The sequence below is a fragment of the Otolemur garnettii genome, unplaced genomic scaffold, assembly GCF_000181295.1.
Source record: "Otolemur garnettii isolate 467f Iridium unplaced genomic scaffold, OtoGar3 scaffold00111, whole genome shotgun sequence".
NCBI classification, from domain to species: domain Eukaryota; kingdom Metazoa; phylum Chordata; class Mammalia; order Primates; family Galagidae; genus Otolemur; species Otolemur garnettii.
Genome location: NW_003852506.1, coordinates 6,676,570 through 6,689,786, shown reverse-complemented (window position 1 = coordinate 6,689,786; position 13,217 = coordinate 6,676,570). Strand labels below are relative to the sequence as shown.

At 37.7% G+C, this 13,217-nt stretch overlaps 1 pseudogene; it reads left to right on the top strand.

Annotated features, from left to right (window-relative positions):
* Positions 1–1,026: 1,026 nt before the first annotated feature.
* LOC100940856 lies at positions 1,027–2,341 on the top strand (annotated as a pseudogene).
* The last annotated feature ends 10,876 nt before the right edge of the window (positions 2,342–13,217 follow it).

Here is a 13,217-nt window from a genome sequence, read left to right as displayed (position 1 = left end):
AAAAAAAAAAAAAAAAAAGATACTACTACATACCAGATACCAACTGGTTTACATACATCACACCCCTTAATCCTTAGCCCACATAACAGGCAACATGCTCCTTCACTTTATAAATCAAAGGAAAATGAATCACAGTGGGGTTTAGTAGTTTACCCAGAGTCAGTCAATGATGGGGCCAGGAAGGAAACCCAGACAGTCCACGTCAAGTCCAAGATCTTAACCACTATGTCAGAATCACTTACATAAAGAACTTTTAGAAATTCAGGATTGATTGTTTTTATTCTATTGTTACATTTACATGCATCTAGTTTTTGCTTTGATGAGCTTTTGGAAGGAACTGCATGCTGCTTTTAATTTGGGGGTAATTATGAAAGTTTTGAGATATTCAAAAATCAAGAAATATAAAATCTGAATATGTGGAAACAAATGAAGCCCTTGCAGCAACACTGATAAGCCAACGGAGTTGAAACCTGAATGGGTGATTCAGAAAGGACGCTGCCAACTGTGTTTCTTAGAAGGAAGATAACGGACCATAACACAGTCTGTCTCAAAACCTTCATAGTGATAGACCTACTCCCTGATTTGAGTTGATAATCTGCAACCATCTTATTTAAACCCACATTTGTGGCCTTAACTACAATAGTTACAATTTATTGAAAACTTGCGTGCGTTAAGCCAGTATATGTGACCTCTTTCAACTCCCACAGATCCCTGAAGGGCATCTGTATACATGTGTATATGCATGTTTTATATTATGCATATACGGTGTAGACTGTCTGGTAACTAACCAATGGTCACATGTACACATACTGAAGCTCAAACCGTAGCTCCCCCCTCGCATCGCACTTTCTAAGACCCCGGAAAGAGCCTTTAGAAACATGTCTTATAAAAAAAAAAAAAAGTCTTGTCATAAATTTTCATACCTAACTTTTAAAGAGGATCTCAAAATTTGTGTAAGTTTAAGATCCCCAAAGCCTGACCCACGCCAGCAGACCACAGGTCACAGAAACAGGGTTTGGGTGCAATATGCTCAACTCTGACAACTATGGGTTTAAACACCACGACGCAGTCAGTAAAGAAGAAGGGGGGGGACAGAATTTAGATAAAAGCACTGGGCTCATCAGCAGAGATTTCAAGCTAAGGGGCAAGGAAGGCTGGTTTGAGGGGACTGAGTCTCTCTTATAAAGTGACTTTGGAGCCCTCATTTTTAATGCTTCATGTGCCACCAAGAAGTAGAGAATGTTGGTGATTCTACCCTAAGACCTAAGAACTAAGACCAAGGTGAACGTGCACCATAGCGGTGCCTCGAGTTTTGCGCAAATTGAGAAGATACTGGCCAGTAAACACATCAGACAGACTAGAGGTGACCCCTAGGCACTTAGTTTAGGCTGCCCTGGGACTGTCAATCCTCTGTAATCTGGAAGGCATAGAGAAAAGGTCAGCATTGACCAACCACTGTCAAAAAATGTTCTCTTTGCTCACATTTGCACGTGATGAGACCGCAGGCTCTGGCACGATGCTGCCTTTGCTCTGCTGTGTGCCCTGGGCCCTGGGCCCTGCTGCTCTGGCAGCTACTGCAGCAGGCGCCCGGGCCATGTGCTGGCCCTCAGATTGCTCTGCATGTGCTCAGGATCTGAGTGGTGGCCTGGCACCTGTGGCCTTCTGGGTCCAGCACCTGTGGCTGCGGCTGTGGTGCTCTGTACACTGAAGGGGACAAAGCTTTTGTTGAATTTCTGAGTGATGAAATTAAGGAGGAAAAGAAAATCCAGAAGCATAAGTCTCTCCCCAAGATGTCTGGAGGTTGGGAGTTGGAAGTGAATGGGGCAGAAGCAAAGTTAGTGTGGAAAGTTGCTGGGGAAAGGTCACCGTCACTTTCAACATTAATAACAGCATCCCACCAACATATGATAGTGAAGAGGAGCCCTCATGAGGGAAGAAGGTTGAGGAACAGGAGCCTGAACTGACGCCAACTCCTAATTTCCGTGGTTGAAGTTATTTAGAACGATGGCAAGAAGGCCTTGTGCTGGATGGCCCCTATCCAGAGGATGAGGTTGGACAAGAAGAGAAGGCTGAAAGTGACATTCTCTCTCTCAGGGAAGTTAGCTTTCAGTCTGCCAGTGATTCTGAATGGAAGGACACTCATCACACACTCAACACACATTCCCTGGACTGGGCCTTGTATAACCATCTAATGGATTTCCTTGTGGACCGAGGGATGGACAACACTTTTGCAGATGCCTTGGTAAAACTCAGCACAGCCCTGGAACACCAGGAGCACATTACCTTTCTCAGAGACCCCAAAAGTTATGTCAACAGCCAGTGGAGATTACAGAGACAGTGAAAGCCTTACTTTTAGGCTGGCTTTGGCCTGTGAATGAATCCCACTCTACAGCAGATACATGTGCTTTGAAATGGCTCTCCTACCATCAAGGGAAAAAACAGCAAATGTAAATTATTTCTTTTGCCTTCACTTATTCATTTGGCTTTTTTCTATACAAATCTAGATTTTTGTAAAACATAATGATAGACAATAAAACTGGTTTATCTCCTAAAAAAAAAAAAAGTTTTCTTTCCTTCCAGAAACTCCATCCCTCCTCACCTTCTAAAAGTTTCCACTGGGCTCACTGACCTTCCACAGAAATGTTACCTAACATTTTACAAATATTCATCTCTATAAAGAGCCCCACTCAGCTGCAACAACCTGCTTTGACGTTTTTTTAATCATTAGGCCTTAGAATAGCCTCTTCCTTTATAATGCAATACTTAATAAAAATACATACAGTGATAATTATAAGTGGGCAGAGGACAAGCTGAAAATGAGTGGTTATAACAAGAGCTATTACAACATTTAATGAAACTGCATTCTTTTACATTCCCAGTTTTTCTCAAACTTTAGTGAGCTTAAATTCCATCTAGTGGGTTTATAAAAATTGTTGACTTCAAGAGCTGCTCTCTCCATCTCCAATTCTGAAGGCCTGGAGTGATCTTCAGGAATCTTCATTTCTAATGATGGTTTTGATGAATATGATCTATGGCTGCCTCCTGAGAAATCCTTCTTTAGGACAAATGAAATTGCTAATTACACAGTAAGCTCTTAAACTTCTACCCAAGTCTTACTACTTGTGATTGGATGCTCGTCATCTGCTAGGGTTTTAATGTGTTCTTCAAAAAGCATGCGTTAGAAACTCAACTCTCCATGCAACAGTGTTGGGAGGTGTGTCCTACTGAGAGGTGACTAGGCCATAAGGGCTCTGCCCTCATGAAGAGATTCATGCCCTTATTATGGGGTGGGTTCCTTACAAAAGGCCAGTTTTAGCCCCCTGTTCTCTCTTTCTCTTTCTCTCTCTCTCTTTCTCTCATTCTCTCTTTTCCCATCCACTATGCAATGCCTTCCACCATGGGCTGATACAGCAAAAAGGTCATTACTAGATGCAGCCACTCAGCCTTAGACTCTCTCAGCCTTCAGAATCATGAACCATTAAATTTCTATTCATTCTAAATTACCCAGACTCAGGTTTCTGTGATAGCCACACAGAACAGACTAAGTCAGAACAGACTAAGTCAGACTAAGTCAGTCAGTCAGTCAGTTACAGAACTTCGTTTTTTAGGCAAAATAATTTTTAATTGACATGTAATAATCATACATGTTTATGTATATGGTGATGTTTTGATATATATAACATGTAATGATCAGATTGGAGTAAGTAATACATTCAGCATCTCAAACATTTATCATTCTTTGTGTTGGGAATGTGCAATATCCTCGTCCCAGCTATTCAAAACCACACATTATTGTTCACTACAGCATCTTACAGTGCAGGAGAGCACTTGGGACTGATCCTCCCCTAGAGCTGTGATTTTATATCCTTTACAAATCTCTCCTTACCCCCTCCTTCCCTTTACCCTTCAGCCTCTAGTATCCTCTGTTCTATGCTTTACTTCTATGAGATCAATTTTTTTTAGCTTCTACGTATGAGAGAGAATGTGTGGTGTTTTAACTTTTGTTCCTGGCTTATTTCACTTAACACAATGCCATCCAGTTACATCCATTTGCCATGAATGATGGGATTTCCTTCCTTTTATAAATGAATAGTATTCCATTGTGTGTGTATGTACACACACACACATATATGTACACACACACACACACACACACACATACACCACACACTTTCTTTATTCACATATCTGTTGTTAGACACCTATGCTGAACCTGTATCTTGGCTACTGGGAATAGTACAGCAATACACCTGGGGGTGCCAATATCCCCATGATGTCCTGATTTCCTCTCCTTAGGATAAACGCCCAGTAGTGGGATTGCTGGATTACATGTTAGTTCGAGTTGTAATTTTTTGAGAACCCTTGATACGTCTCGCCATAGTTTACACTCCCACCAGCAGGGTATAAGATTCCATTTTCTCTACATCTTTGTCAGCATTTGTTATTTTTTGTCTTTTTGGTAATAGCCATCCTAACTCAGATGAGATGATACTTCAGTGTGGTTTTTATTTGCCTTTTCTGATAACTAGTGATGTTGAGTAATTTTCATATATTTTCTGGCCATTTGTATGTCTTCTGTTGAGAAATGCTTATTCAGATGATTTGTCTATTTTTTAATTGAATTGTTTGTGTTCTCACTGTTGAGATATTTCAGATCCTTATATATTCTGGCTATTAATCTCCTCTCAGATGAATAGTTTGCGAATATTTTCTCTCATTCTGTAGGCTACCTTTGCACTCTGTTGATTGTTTCCTTTTTGAAGGTTTGAAGGTTTTCCTTTTTGAAACATTTTTAAAATGCTGAAGCTTTTTAGTTTGATATAATCCCATTCATTTATTTTTTCTTTTGTTGCCTGTGCCCTTGAGGTCTTATTCATAAAATCTTTTACCAAACCAATATCCTGAAATATTTTCTTCATGTTTTCTTCTACTATTTTATAGTTTTAGGGCTTACATTTAGGTCTTTGATTCATTTTGAGTTGAGTTTTGTAGGAGTAGGACAAGGGCAGTGAGTTTCATTCTTCTACATTTGAATATCCAGTTTTCCCAGAAACATTTATCTAAACGAAGCAATTCTTTTGAAGGCAAACCTCCATTGATTGTAAGTTATCTATATAGGGAAAGTTGAATATGTATTTTGTAAGAGGTATTTTCCTTAAGCCTTCCAAGAATAGTCAAATAGCTAGAAGGGGGATACTGGATGTTACAGCTTCAAAAAACCTACACTCACTACTTATTCCTAAAACTTTGGAAAACAGAGACGTGGCTCCCATCAAAGCAAAAGTTTCCTTGATACCCATTGTAATGAACATGTTTTACTTTAGCCAATTGACACAAAGCATTTTGCTAAATTGGAGGAAATCCCTGGAAAGGTGATAGATAGATAGGCTGAGATTCCATCTCCCAATATGGAATCCTGACGGACAGATGATCCTTTTGCCCCTAGTCCCAGAGAGTCGGCTTTTTCTACACTAAGATCGTAGGCACACTTTACCTCCCTGAATTCTTGCCAGAGACGAGAATGTGAGTTTTATCCACACCGGTTCATTATACATGTATTTTATCCTATGTTAACTAGAGTCAAATCCTTAAATTCCACTGTTTGAAACCAAGAACCCTGGGTATGGTATATCTTAAAAAGAAAAAAAGATGAATGGATAGGAGAAAGGAGTGGAAGGAGGAAGACAGAAAATAAAGGAAAAACTAATATTCTATCCATCAATGGAAAAACTTTTAAAAATATGTATTGTCTTTAATTCTCATTTTTTACCAATTTATGAGCCCATGACATTGGCATTGAGTAAATGGGTAGAAATCAATTTATAGAGACAGGAGAGATGCAACATGATGTCACAGCTGCACAAAGAGCAGAAACTTAGAGATAAAAAACTACATAAAAGAACAGCCTCACCTTCCAAACAGCGATTGTCTTAGACGTTCAAATGCCAAGAATTGTCAGACAGCCCTTGGCATGGCACACTGGGTCATGTTTCACCGTATGTGCACAAGACAGAAAAAAAACACTGCTCAGTTCAGTGATTTTTTAAATGTAATGTGCATACTAGAATTGTTTACTAAAATAAAGATTATATTTGCAGGGGGTAGAGGGTTTAATTTATTAGCAAGCTGCTAAAGGGACTTTTCTATTTTTAAGAGAGATAATATACTTACGTAGCACTCTGCATGAGGCTTTTGATTTTCGGTTTTTCATAATAAACCCTACATAGCAGGGGCCAGACACTGGGCATTTTTCCCTGGAGTCACTCTGCCTTTTTATCGGGGCTGGACTTAAGTATCCTTTCCTGGAAAGAGCACAAGATCTCACATCCTTGAGCTGGTACAAAGAGGCACAGTAATAGTTCAGGATGTGGTTTCAGCCAAAGGTGATAGAATCACAAGGCTGGGTTGCAAGAGGAAATGACAATCGTCAGTTGTCCTGAATGTGGCCCCATTACCTGGTGTCTTTCTGTTCTTTTCCCCTGCCTAACTCTCCAAGAGTCTCAGTTACCACTGACGGGAATAATTAGCAATCAGGGCAAGCAGCAAAAGCATTGGAATACTTGAGCTTGTTTGAGAACAAATTTAATAGCACTAGTAAGCTAACAAATGAATCACTGAACTAAGTGATGACATAAATGGTCATTATGATGACATGAATTGAGAAGATTGTCCTGAACTTCTCAAAACATCGTGTTTCACCTAAGAACCATTAATTCACCCATTCTCATAATCTGGGTGACAAATATTCACACTCTGAGTCTTTGGCCTGTCTCCCTTATCCATTATTAGATACAGAGCAACATACAGGTTTAACACTAGACACGGACTACTGCGTTAACTGTAATCATTCAAGCATTGACTCCTAAGCATAGATGGCAACCATGAATTTCAGTGCTTGCTCCCAAGGAACTAAAATCCACATTCAGCTGATACGTTTGAGTAGCAGCCACATACCAGGTACTGAGCTAAACACTTAAACTTATATAGTTTCATAGTAGTTACAAGCTCAGGCTTGAACAAGGACAGGTAAGGTTTGAATTTTGCCTTCATCATCTTCTCACTACATCTGTAATAGGTCACTAAACTTCTTTTAAGTCTCACTTCTTCATCAGTAAATTGGGTATAACAATATCTATCTGTGCTGAAAAAAGTTAACTCGACAGGCCTGAATTGTTCAAACCTTGCACATTCCCAAGAGGGGCTTGTTTGCATGATCGGCCCTTGGCCAATTCCTGGGAGTTGAACTGTTAAAATGTTCCAAGAACTAAAAGAATTTTGCACTTCTGGGTCCATGGGCCACAATGTACCAGTTTATCTAGACAGTTGTGCAAACATCGTGGTTACGCTGGCCTTCTGGGGTTCTGGAGCTTCACTGGCTATGGTCAGTCATGTCTGCACATGAAAGATTCCCAGGAAAACCCCTGGATTGGTCAGCTCATGTGAGCCTCACTGACATGTCTTGACTAAACTCATTCCTAGAGGAATTAACCACGTCCTGTGCAACTCTACTGGCAGAGGACTCTTGGAAGCTTGAGCCTGGTTTCTTGAGGACTTAGTCTCATGCACCTTTTCCCTTTGCTACTTTTGCTTTTTATCCTTTCATTACAATAAATTCTAACTGTTAGGTATTACAACTGAGTCCCACGAGCCCTTCTAGCAGATCACTTCACCTGAGGGTGGTATCAGGGATGCCTGACCTGCCATTCCCAAGGTTGATTGTGAAGATTAGATGACAGCATGCATATCCAACACTGCACACAATGCCTAACCCAAAGTGTTCTGTGGGTGTTAGTGATATCATCATTAAACATTATGGTATACAGTCATATCAAATTCTATCTTATTACATGGCATATGTAACTATATACTTGGGTACTATACTTTGCTAATACAAGATTGAGATCATTCTCTCTTATGTTCTCATTCCTTAAACATTTATTTACCTCTCTCATACTTGTTGACAGAACTACATTTCTACCGAACATACAAACTAATATGCTAACTTCTAAGGCTATCAACAGATGCCATGAAACACCTGGATTCTTGTTAGCCGTTAGCCAGGTAGTGCTCGATTATGTTTCCTACAGCTCCTTTCTGATGCCTTGTAGAAGACGTCTGGCAAATACGTGCTCATGTGGCACAGCCACTGTTGATTGCCTACCCAAAGCCATCCCTCCAAAGTATAACAGAATCTCAGTTTTGTTCAACAATGTAGCCATTCCCGGGAATAAATCTTGATTGGTCTAAGCCATTGTTTGAACCAATGATTGAAATAAAGACTTTCTCTCTCATACATACAATTTTTTAACCATGATTTGGAACAGTGATGTGCCCCAGTTATGAATGATGAGACAAAGATAGACCATCCCGGAAAGTGACTGGGAAAATCTTCCCCTCTGATTGTACAGAGAAAGACAGAGGGGCCCTTTGCTCCCCTTATTGCCCAACTTTGGGGATGGATATACGCAGACCCACTGTGCGTTGTGCAATTGTCATCCCAAGTTTATAATGGAGATACCATCAAATTACTGGAGATGGAAGGATGGAAAGATAAGAGAGTTTGGATTCTTAATAAAATTGAGCCATAAAACCAACCCTGGAACAACTCATCTTCAGACTTCCTATAAATAAGGAAAATAAATGTTCATTTTGTTTAGTCTCTATTGCCCGAGTCTTCTCTTACTTGTGACTAATAGTATCCTGCTACACTGGTTTCAACATGCGCGCTGTAAACACAAATCATACCCAGCCCTTATCTGGGAGTCCTAGAAAGGGAGCACATGTACAAGTCAGAACTTAATGGTGTGTGTGCTCTCCTCACACAAAAACACCTTGTGGAAATCACTACAAGGCAATAGGTAAAGCACTAATTCATTATTTTTAAAGAGATGTTTGCCACTATAAATACAAGATCTTATATACCAGTGCCTTTCTTCTATGGAACAGTCCAAGGATTGAAATTGCTGGACCAAAAAGTATACATATTTTTTAAAATTGAATAGATGTTGACAGATGTTTTTCCCCAAACCTATAACACCTCCAAATATATGGTTTATCTTTCAAGGGTACAAGTAAATCTTTCTAAAAGTAGAATATAAACATCTAAACACAATAACTAAGAAAAGGACATAAAGGCTATGTTAACCAGTTTGATAAAAATATTTCAAATTGTATATGAAAACACCACACTGTACCACATGATTACATTAATGTACACAGCTATCATTTAATAAAAAGAAAAAAACCTATAACACCTCTTATTTCAACCCACCATGAAAATAATCCTTTTCCTAAATCACCCTCTGTAATAGTTGTTGTAGGTCTTTTCAATTTTCATCAGCCTGATTGTCATAAATCACATTTTATTTTTACTCCAATTTGCATTTACCTTACTAGTAATGAATTTTAGAATCTTTTTCTGTATTTGTTGGCCATTCAAATTCACTTATCAACTGGATTGTTTCTCTTTTTGTCCAATGTTTAGCTATTTAGATAAAATAGTTACAAATATTTTGTTCTAGATTAAATGCTTTGAGTACATTTACAGGAGTATTAGCTGATACGATGTGCAATTGACTTGTGCCACAATTCTCTAAATTCAGTATCTACAGTTACGTGCACAGTCTTCACTTTAACTATTATTATCAATATTAGAGACGTAGGGGGAGTGACTCCTCTTTGGGGTGTACTTAATCCTTTCTCATTTAGATATCAGGTAAAAAATACAAGAAGATTTTAAAGTAAGCCTTTCTTTGTGTATCATCCTGGGTCCTCCGTGGCTATTAGGAGTTGGCTTATTGATCACAGTTGTCTGTTCTTTCCCTCTGAGTACTTGTCCCCTTGTGTATGGTAGACCCTGTTGATTTCTTGGTGTGGATAACAGTGTTGCCAAAGTCTACACAGAAATAAGGAAAAAATAAATGACAATACAATTAGAACCAGATGTGAAATGGAGTGAAGGAGGGGCGAGTTACTTGCTTTGTTTTCTGTTAGGGCTGTAGTAACTATCTGGGGAAGACATTTTGGAGTAGTAGCACAGAGTCCTAGTGGGAATGAGGGTGTCACAAATGTAAACAGGCACTCCCTGACAGAGCGAGGTTGTCCTGGATGTTTCAGGCAGATCTTTTCTGTTTACATTATTGTACCATATGCTTACATAGTCATATATTAAAGAAAGCTAATAATCATTCCTCAGTGCGGTTCTACTTTATTTTTTAGATTTACACTATGGTGGGGAAGCTTTCTCTGTTGAGCAGCCACAGTCTTTTACTTGTCCCTATTATGGAAAAATGGGCGATACGGAGACATCTCTTCAAGAACATTTAAAGAAGGAATAAGATGGAGATCCCCTTTTCTCTCCTTCCACATGGATAATCAGTTGTGCAAGCATTATTTATTAAATAAACTGATTCATTTTCCACTAAAATAAGCTACTACTGCTTCAAAAATATATTAAACTCATCTATATTATACTTTCAGAGTTGGGGAAATCTATCGCCTTGGGGCTGTGAGGGGCCTTCTGGCTCCTTGAGTGCAGCTATATGACTAAATCCAAATTTTACAGAACAAATCCTTTTAATAAAATCTGATAAAAAACAGATTAAGATGCAGTCATTTTTATTATATATACAGTGCTAATATCTGGTAAGGAAAGAACTCTCCCTTTGCATATTAACTATTCTGAAGTATTTACTCTTCAGTATGAACTTTAACCTTCTTAGACCCATCATCCCTCCAAAAAGTGCTCATTTTTATTTTAGTGCATTATGTTCATACGTCCATTAAGTATATGTGTTTAGTGTTTGTGTCAGTAAGTATTCCCACTAAACATGCTATGCCCTTCCATTTGTTCACAGCTTAAGTAATTTCTTTCAGTAAGATTTTAGTTTTCTTTATATAGGTACTTTATCTTTCTTGTTCAATTTATTTCTACTATATATTTTTCTAATGGTTATAAAGATTTTTTTCACTTCTAAGTATTTTGTCAAAATAGAGAAAAACTATTGTTTTTTAAAAATGTATCCTGTAGGCAAGGATGGAAGGGGATTGGTGTGCTCACACCTAACCAGCACACCCGGAAGGGTATATGGCACACCTCCTGGGTGAAGAGCTCAACTACACCTCGGACTTTACCTAACAGATGCAAACAATGTCACCTCATGGTTTGTACCCTCAGAATTAATCTGAACTTTTTAAAGAAACAGAAACATACAACGTGAGGGTGTTCAGCACGCCCCCTGGGTGAAGGGCTCAACTACAACTTGAACTTCACCTTAGAATTGAAAACAACGTAACCTAAACATTTGTACCCTCACATTAATTTGAAATTTTAAAAAGTCAAAAAAAAATAAAAATTAAATAAAAAGCTAATAAAAAAGTAGAAACGAAGACATTCTCTGTCTCTCACACACACACATAAAATTTATCCTGTATCCATAGACGTATGAATTTTTTCTTTTTAAATCTAAGGATCTTTACCAGAATTTCTTAAATTTTTTAGGTGTACAATAATACAAAAAGAGATAATCCGATTTTCTTCCAAAGTTGTAACGGTCTTTTTCCCGTCTTAATTCACTGCCTTTACTAGCACGTCCAAGATAATGATGAATATAATGATGGTAATGGGCACCCCTATCTAGCAACTCATTTAATTATAATGGTTTTAGTGTTTAAAGACTTAAAGCATTTGCTGAGTGGCTTTATAATTTCTAATTTCATTATATTCTATTTTACTTGGTGAATTTTATTGGAAATAACTGATTTCCATTAAACCTCTTTAAGTATCTATTGATATAATTACACTTTATAGATATTAATTATTGCAATTACGTTTTTCCTTCTATGTGCTGAGATAGTAATGTTAATAATTTCCCGCTATTGACAAATCTGAAAATCAGAGAAAATAAAATGAAAATCTAAGAAAATAAATCTGCTCTGTAAAATGCATTATTCTTTTGATACACTGCATATATTACTTGGTACAAATTCTTTTTTTCAGTGTTTTGAAACCACAGCTTGATTCAAAATAATGTTAATCCAGGTCAATTCAGACTCTCTTAACAGTTAGTTATTTAAGGCAGAGTTTGAGAGTTTCAATGCCTCTGCTGCCATGTGACTAGACTAAAATATAGAATTAAGGAGAAGTGGTGAGGGGCATGATCCATATTCAAACAGTTGCAGAATTTTCATGTTTATCTGATCCAAAAGGCAAAAACGAGATAAATAGTAAAATATAGAGATGGATATAAATTATTAATAATTATCTTCTATGCTCCTTTCTGAGAGTGATCTACGGTTTTATAGTATTTGTTGGCCATCTTTGGCAGGTTCTCTTTTAAAGTTATTTTGGCTTGATAAAATGTATTCAAAAGATTTTCTTTCATAGCTCAAATAATTTAGCAATTATATACTTTAAAGATAAGCTATATCTCAGCTTATATCTGAGAAAATATCTGATTGTTGCATTTCTCAATGTCAAATTTATAACCATCTTTCCTATACCCCTGTTAATCTCCTCTTAAGTCAGTTTTGGTAACTTTATTTTCTAATGAAATCATTCTTGCTAGGTTTTCAAATTTGCAGCCCCAGTGCTGCATGCATTTTTATCTTGCAGTTCTTTTAGGCCTTTCTCTATCTGTAATTACGTTTCTTTTCTCTTTTTTTAATTAGAACTGTAAGGTGAATCTATTTTATGGATTTTAAAAAAGGAACTTTGGATAGGCACACTTAAAAAAACAATAAGACATACTATTAATTAACCATGTGTTTATTATTTAAGCAAAGACATACAATTAGGGTGATCTGTAAGGAATTTCAAATGCCTAAAGATTATTTTGCACAATTTTTGGACATTGGAAGGTTGGAATTTTGTCTCTCTGTATACAAAAAAATACAGTATATGTACATTTTTAATAAATAACTATATTCTCTTAAAAAAACTTTGGATACGTTTATTTCTTTTTCTAATTTTTTTGTTTGTTATTCATTAATTTTAGATTTTACTTCTTATCTCTTCTGGTTTGTTTTTCCTTTTCTAATTTCTTTTTTTTTGTTTTCGTCTTTGTTTTTGTTGAGACAGGAGCCTCAAGCTATCCCCCTGGGTAGAGTGCCATGCCATCACAGCTCACAGCAACCTCCAACTCCTAGGCTCAAGTCAGTCTCCTGCCTCAGCCTTCTGAGTAGCTGGGACCACAGGCACCCACCACAACGCCCAGCTA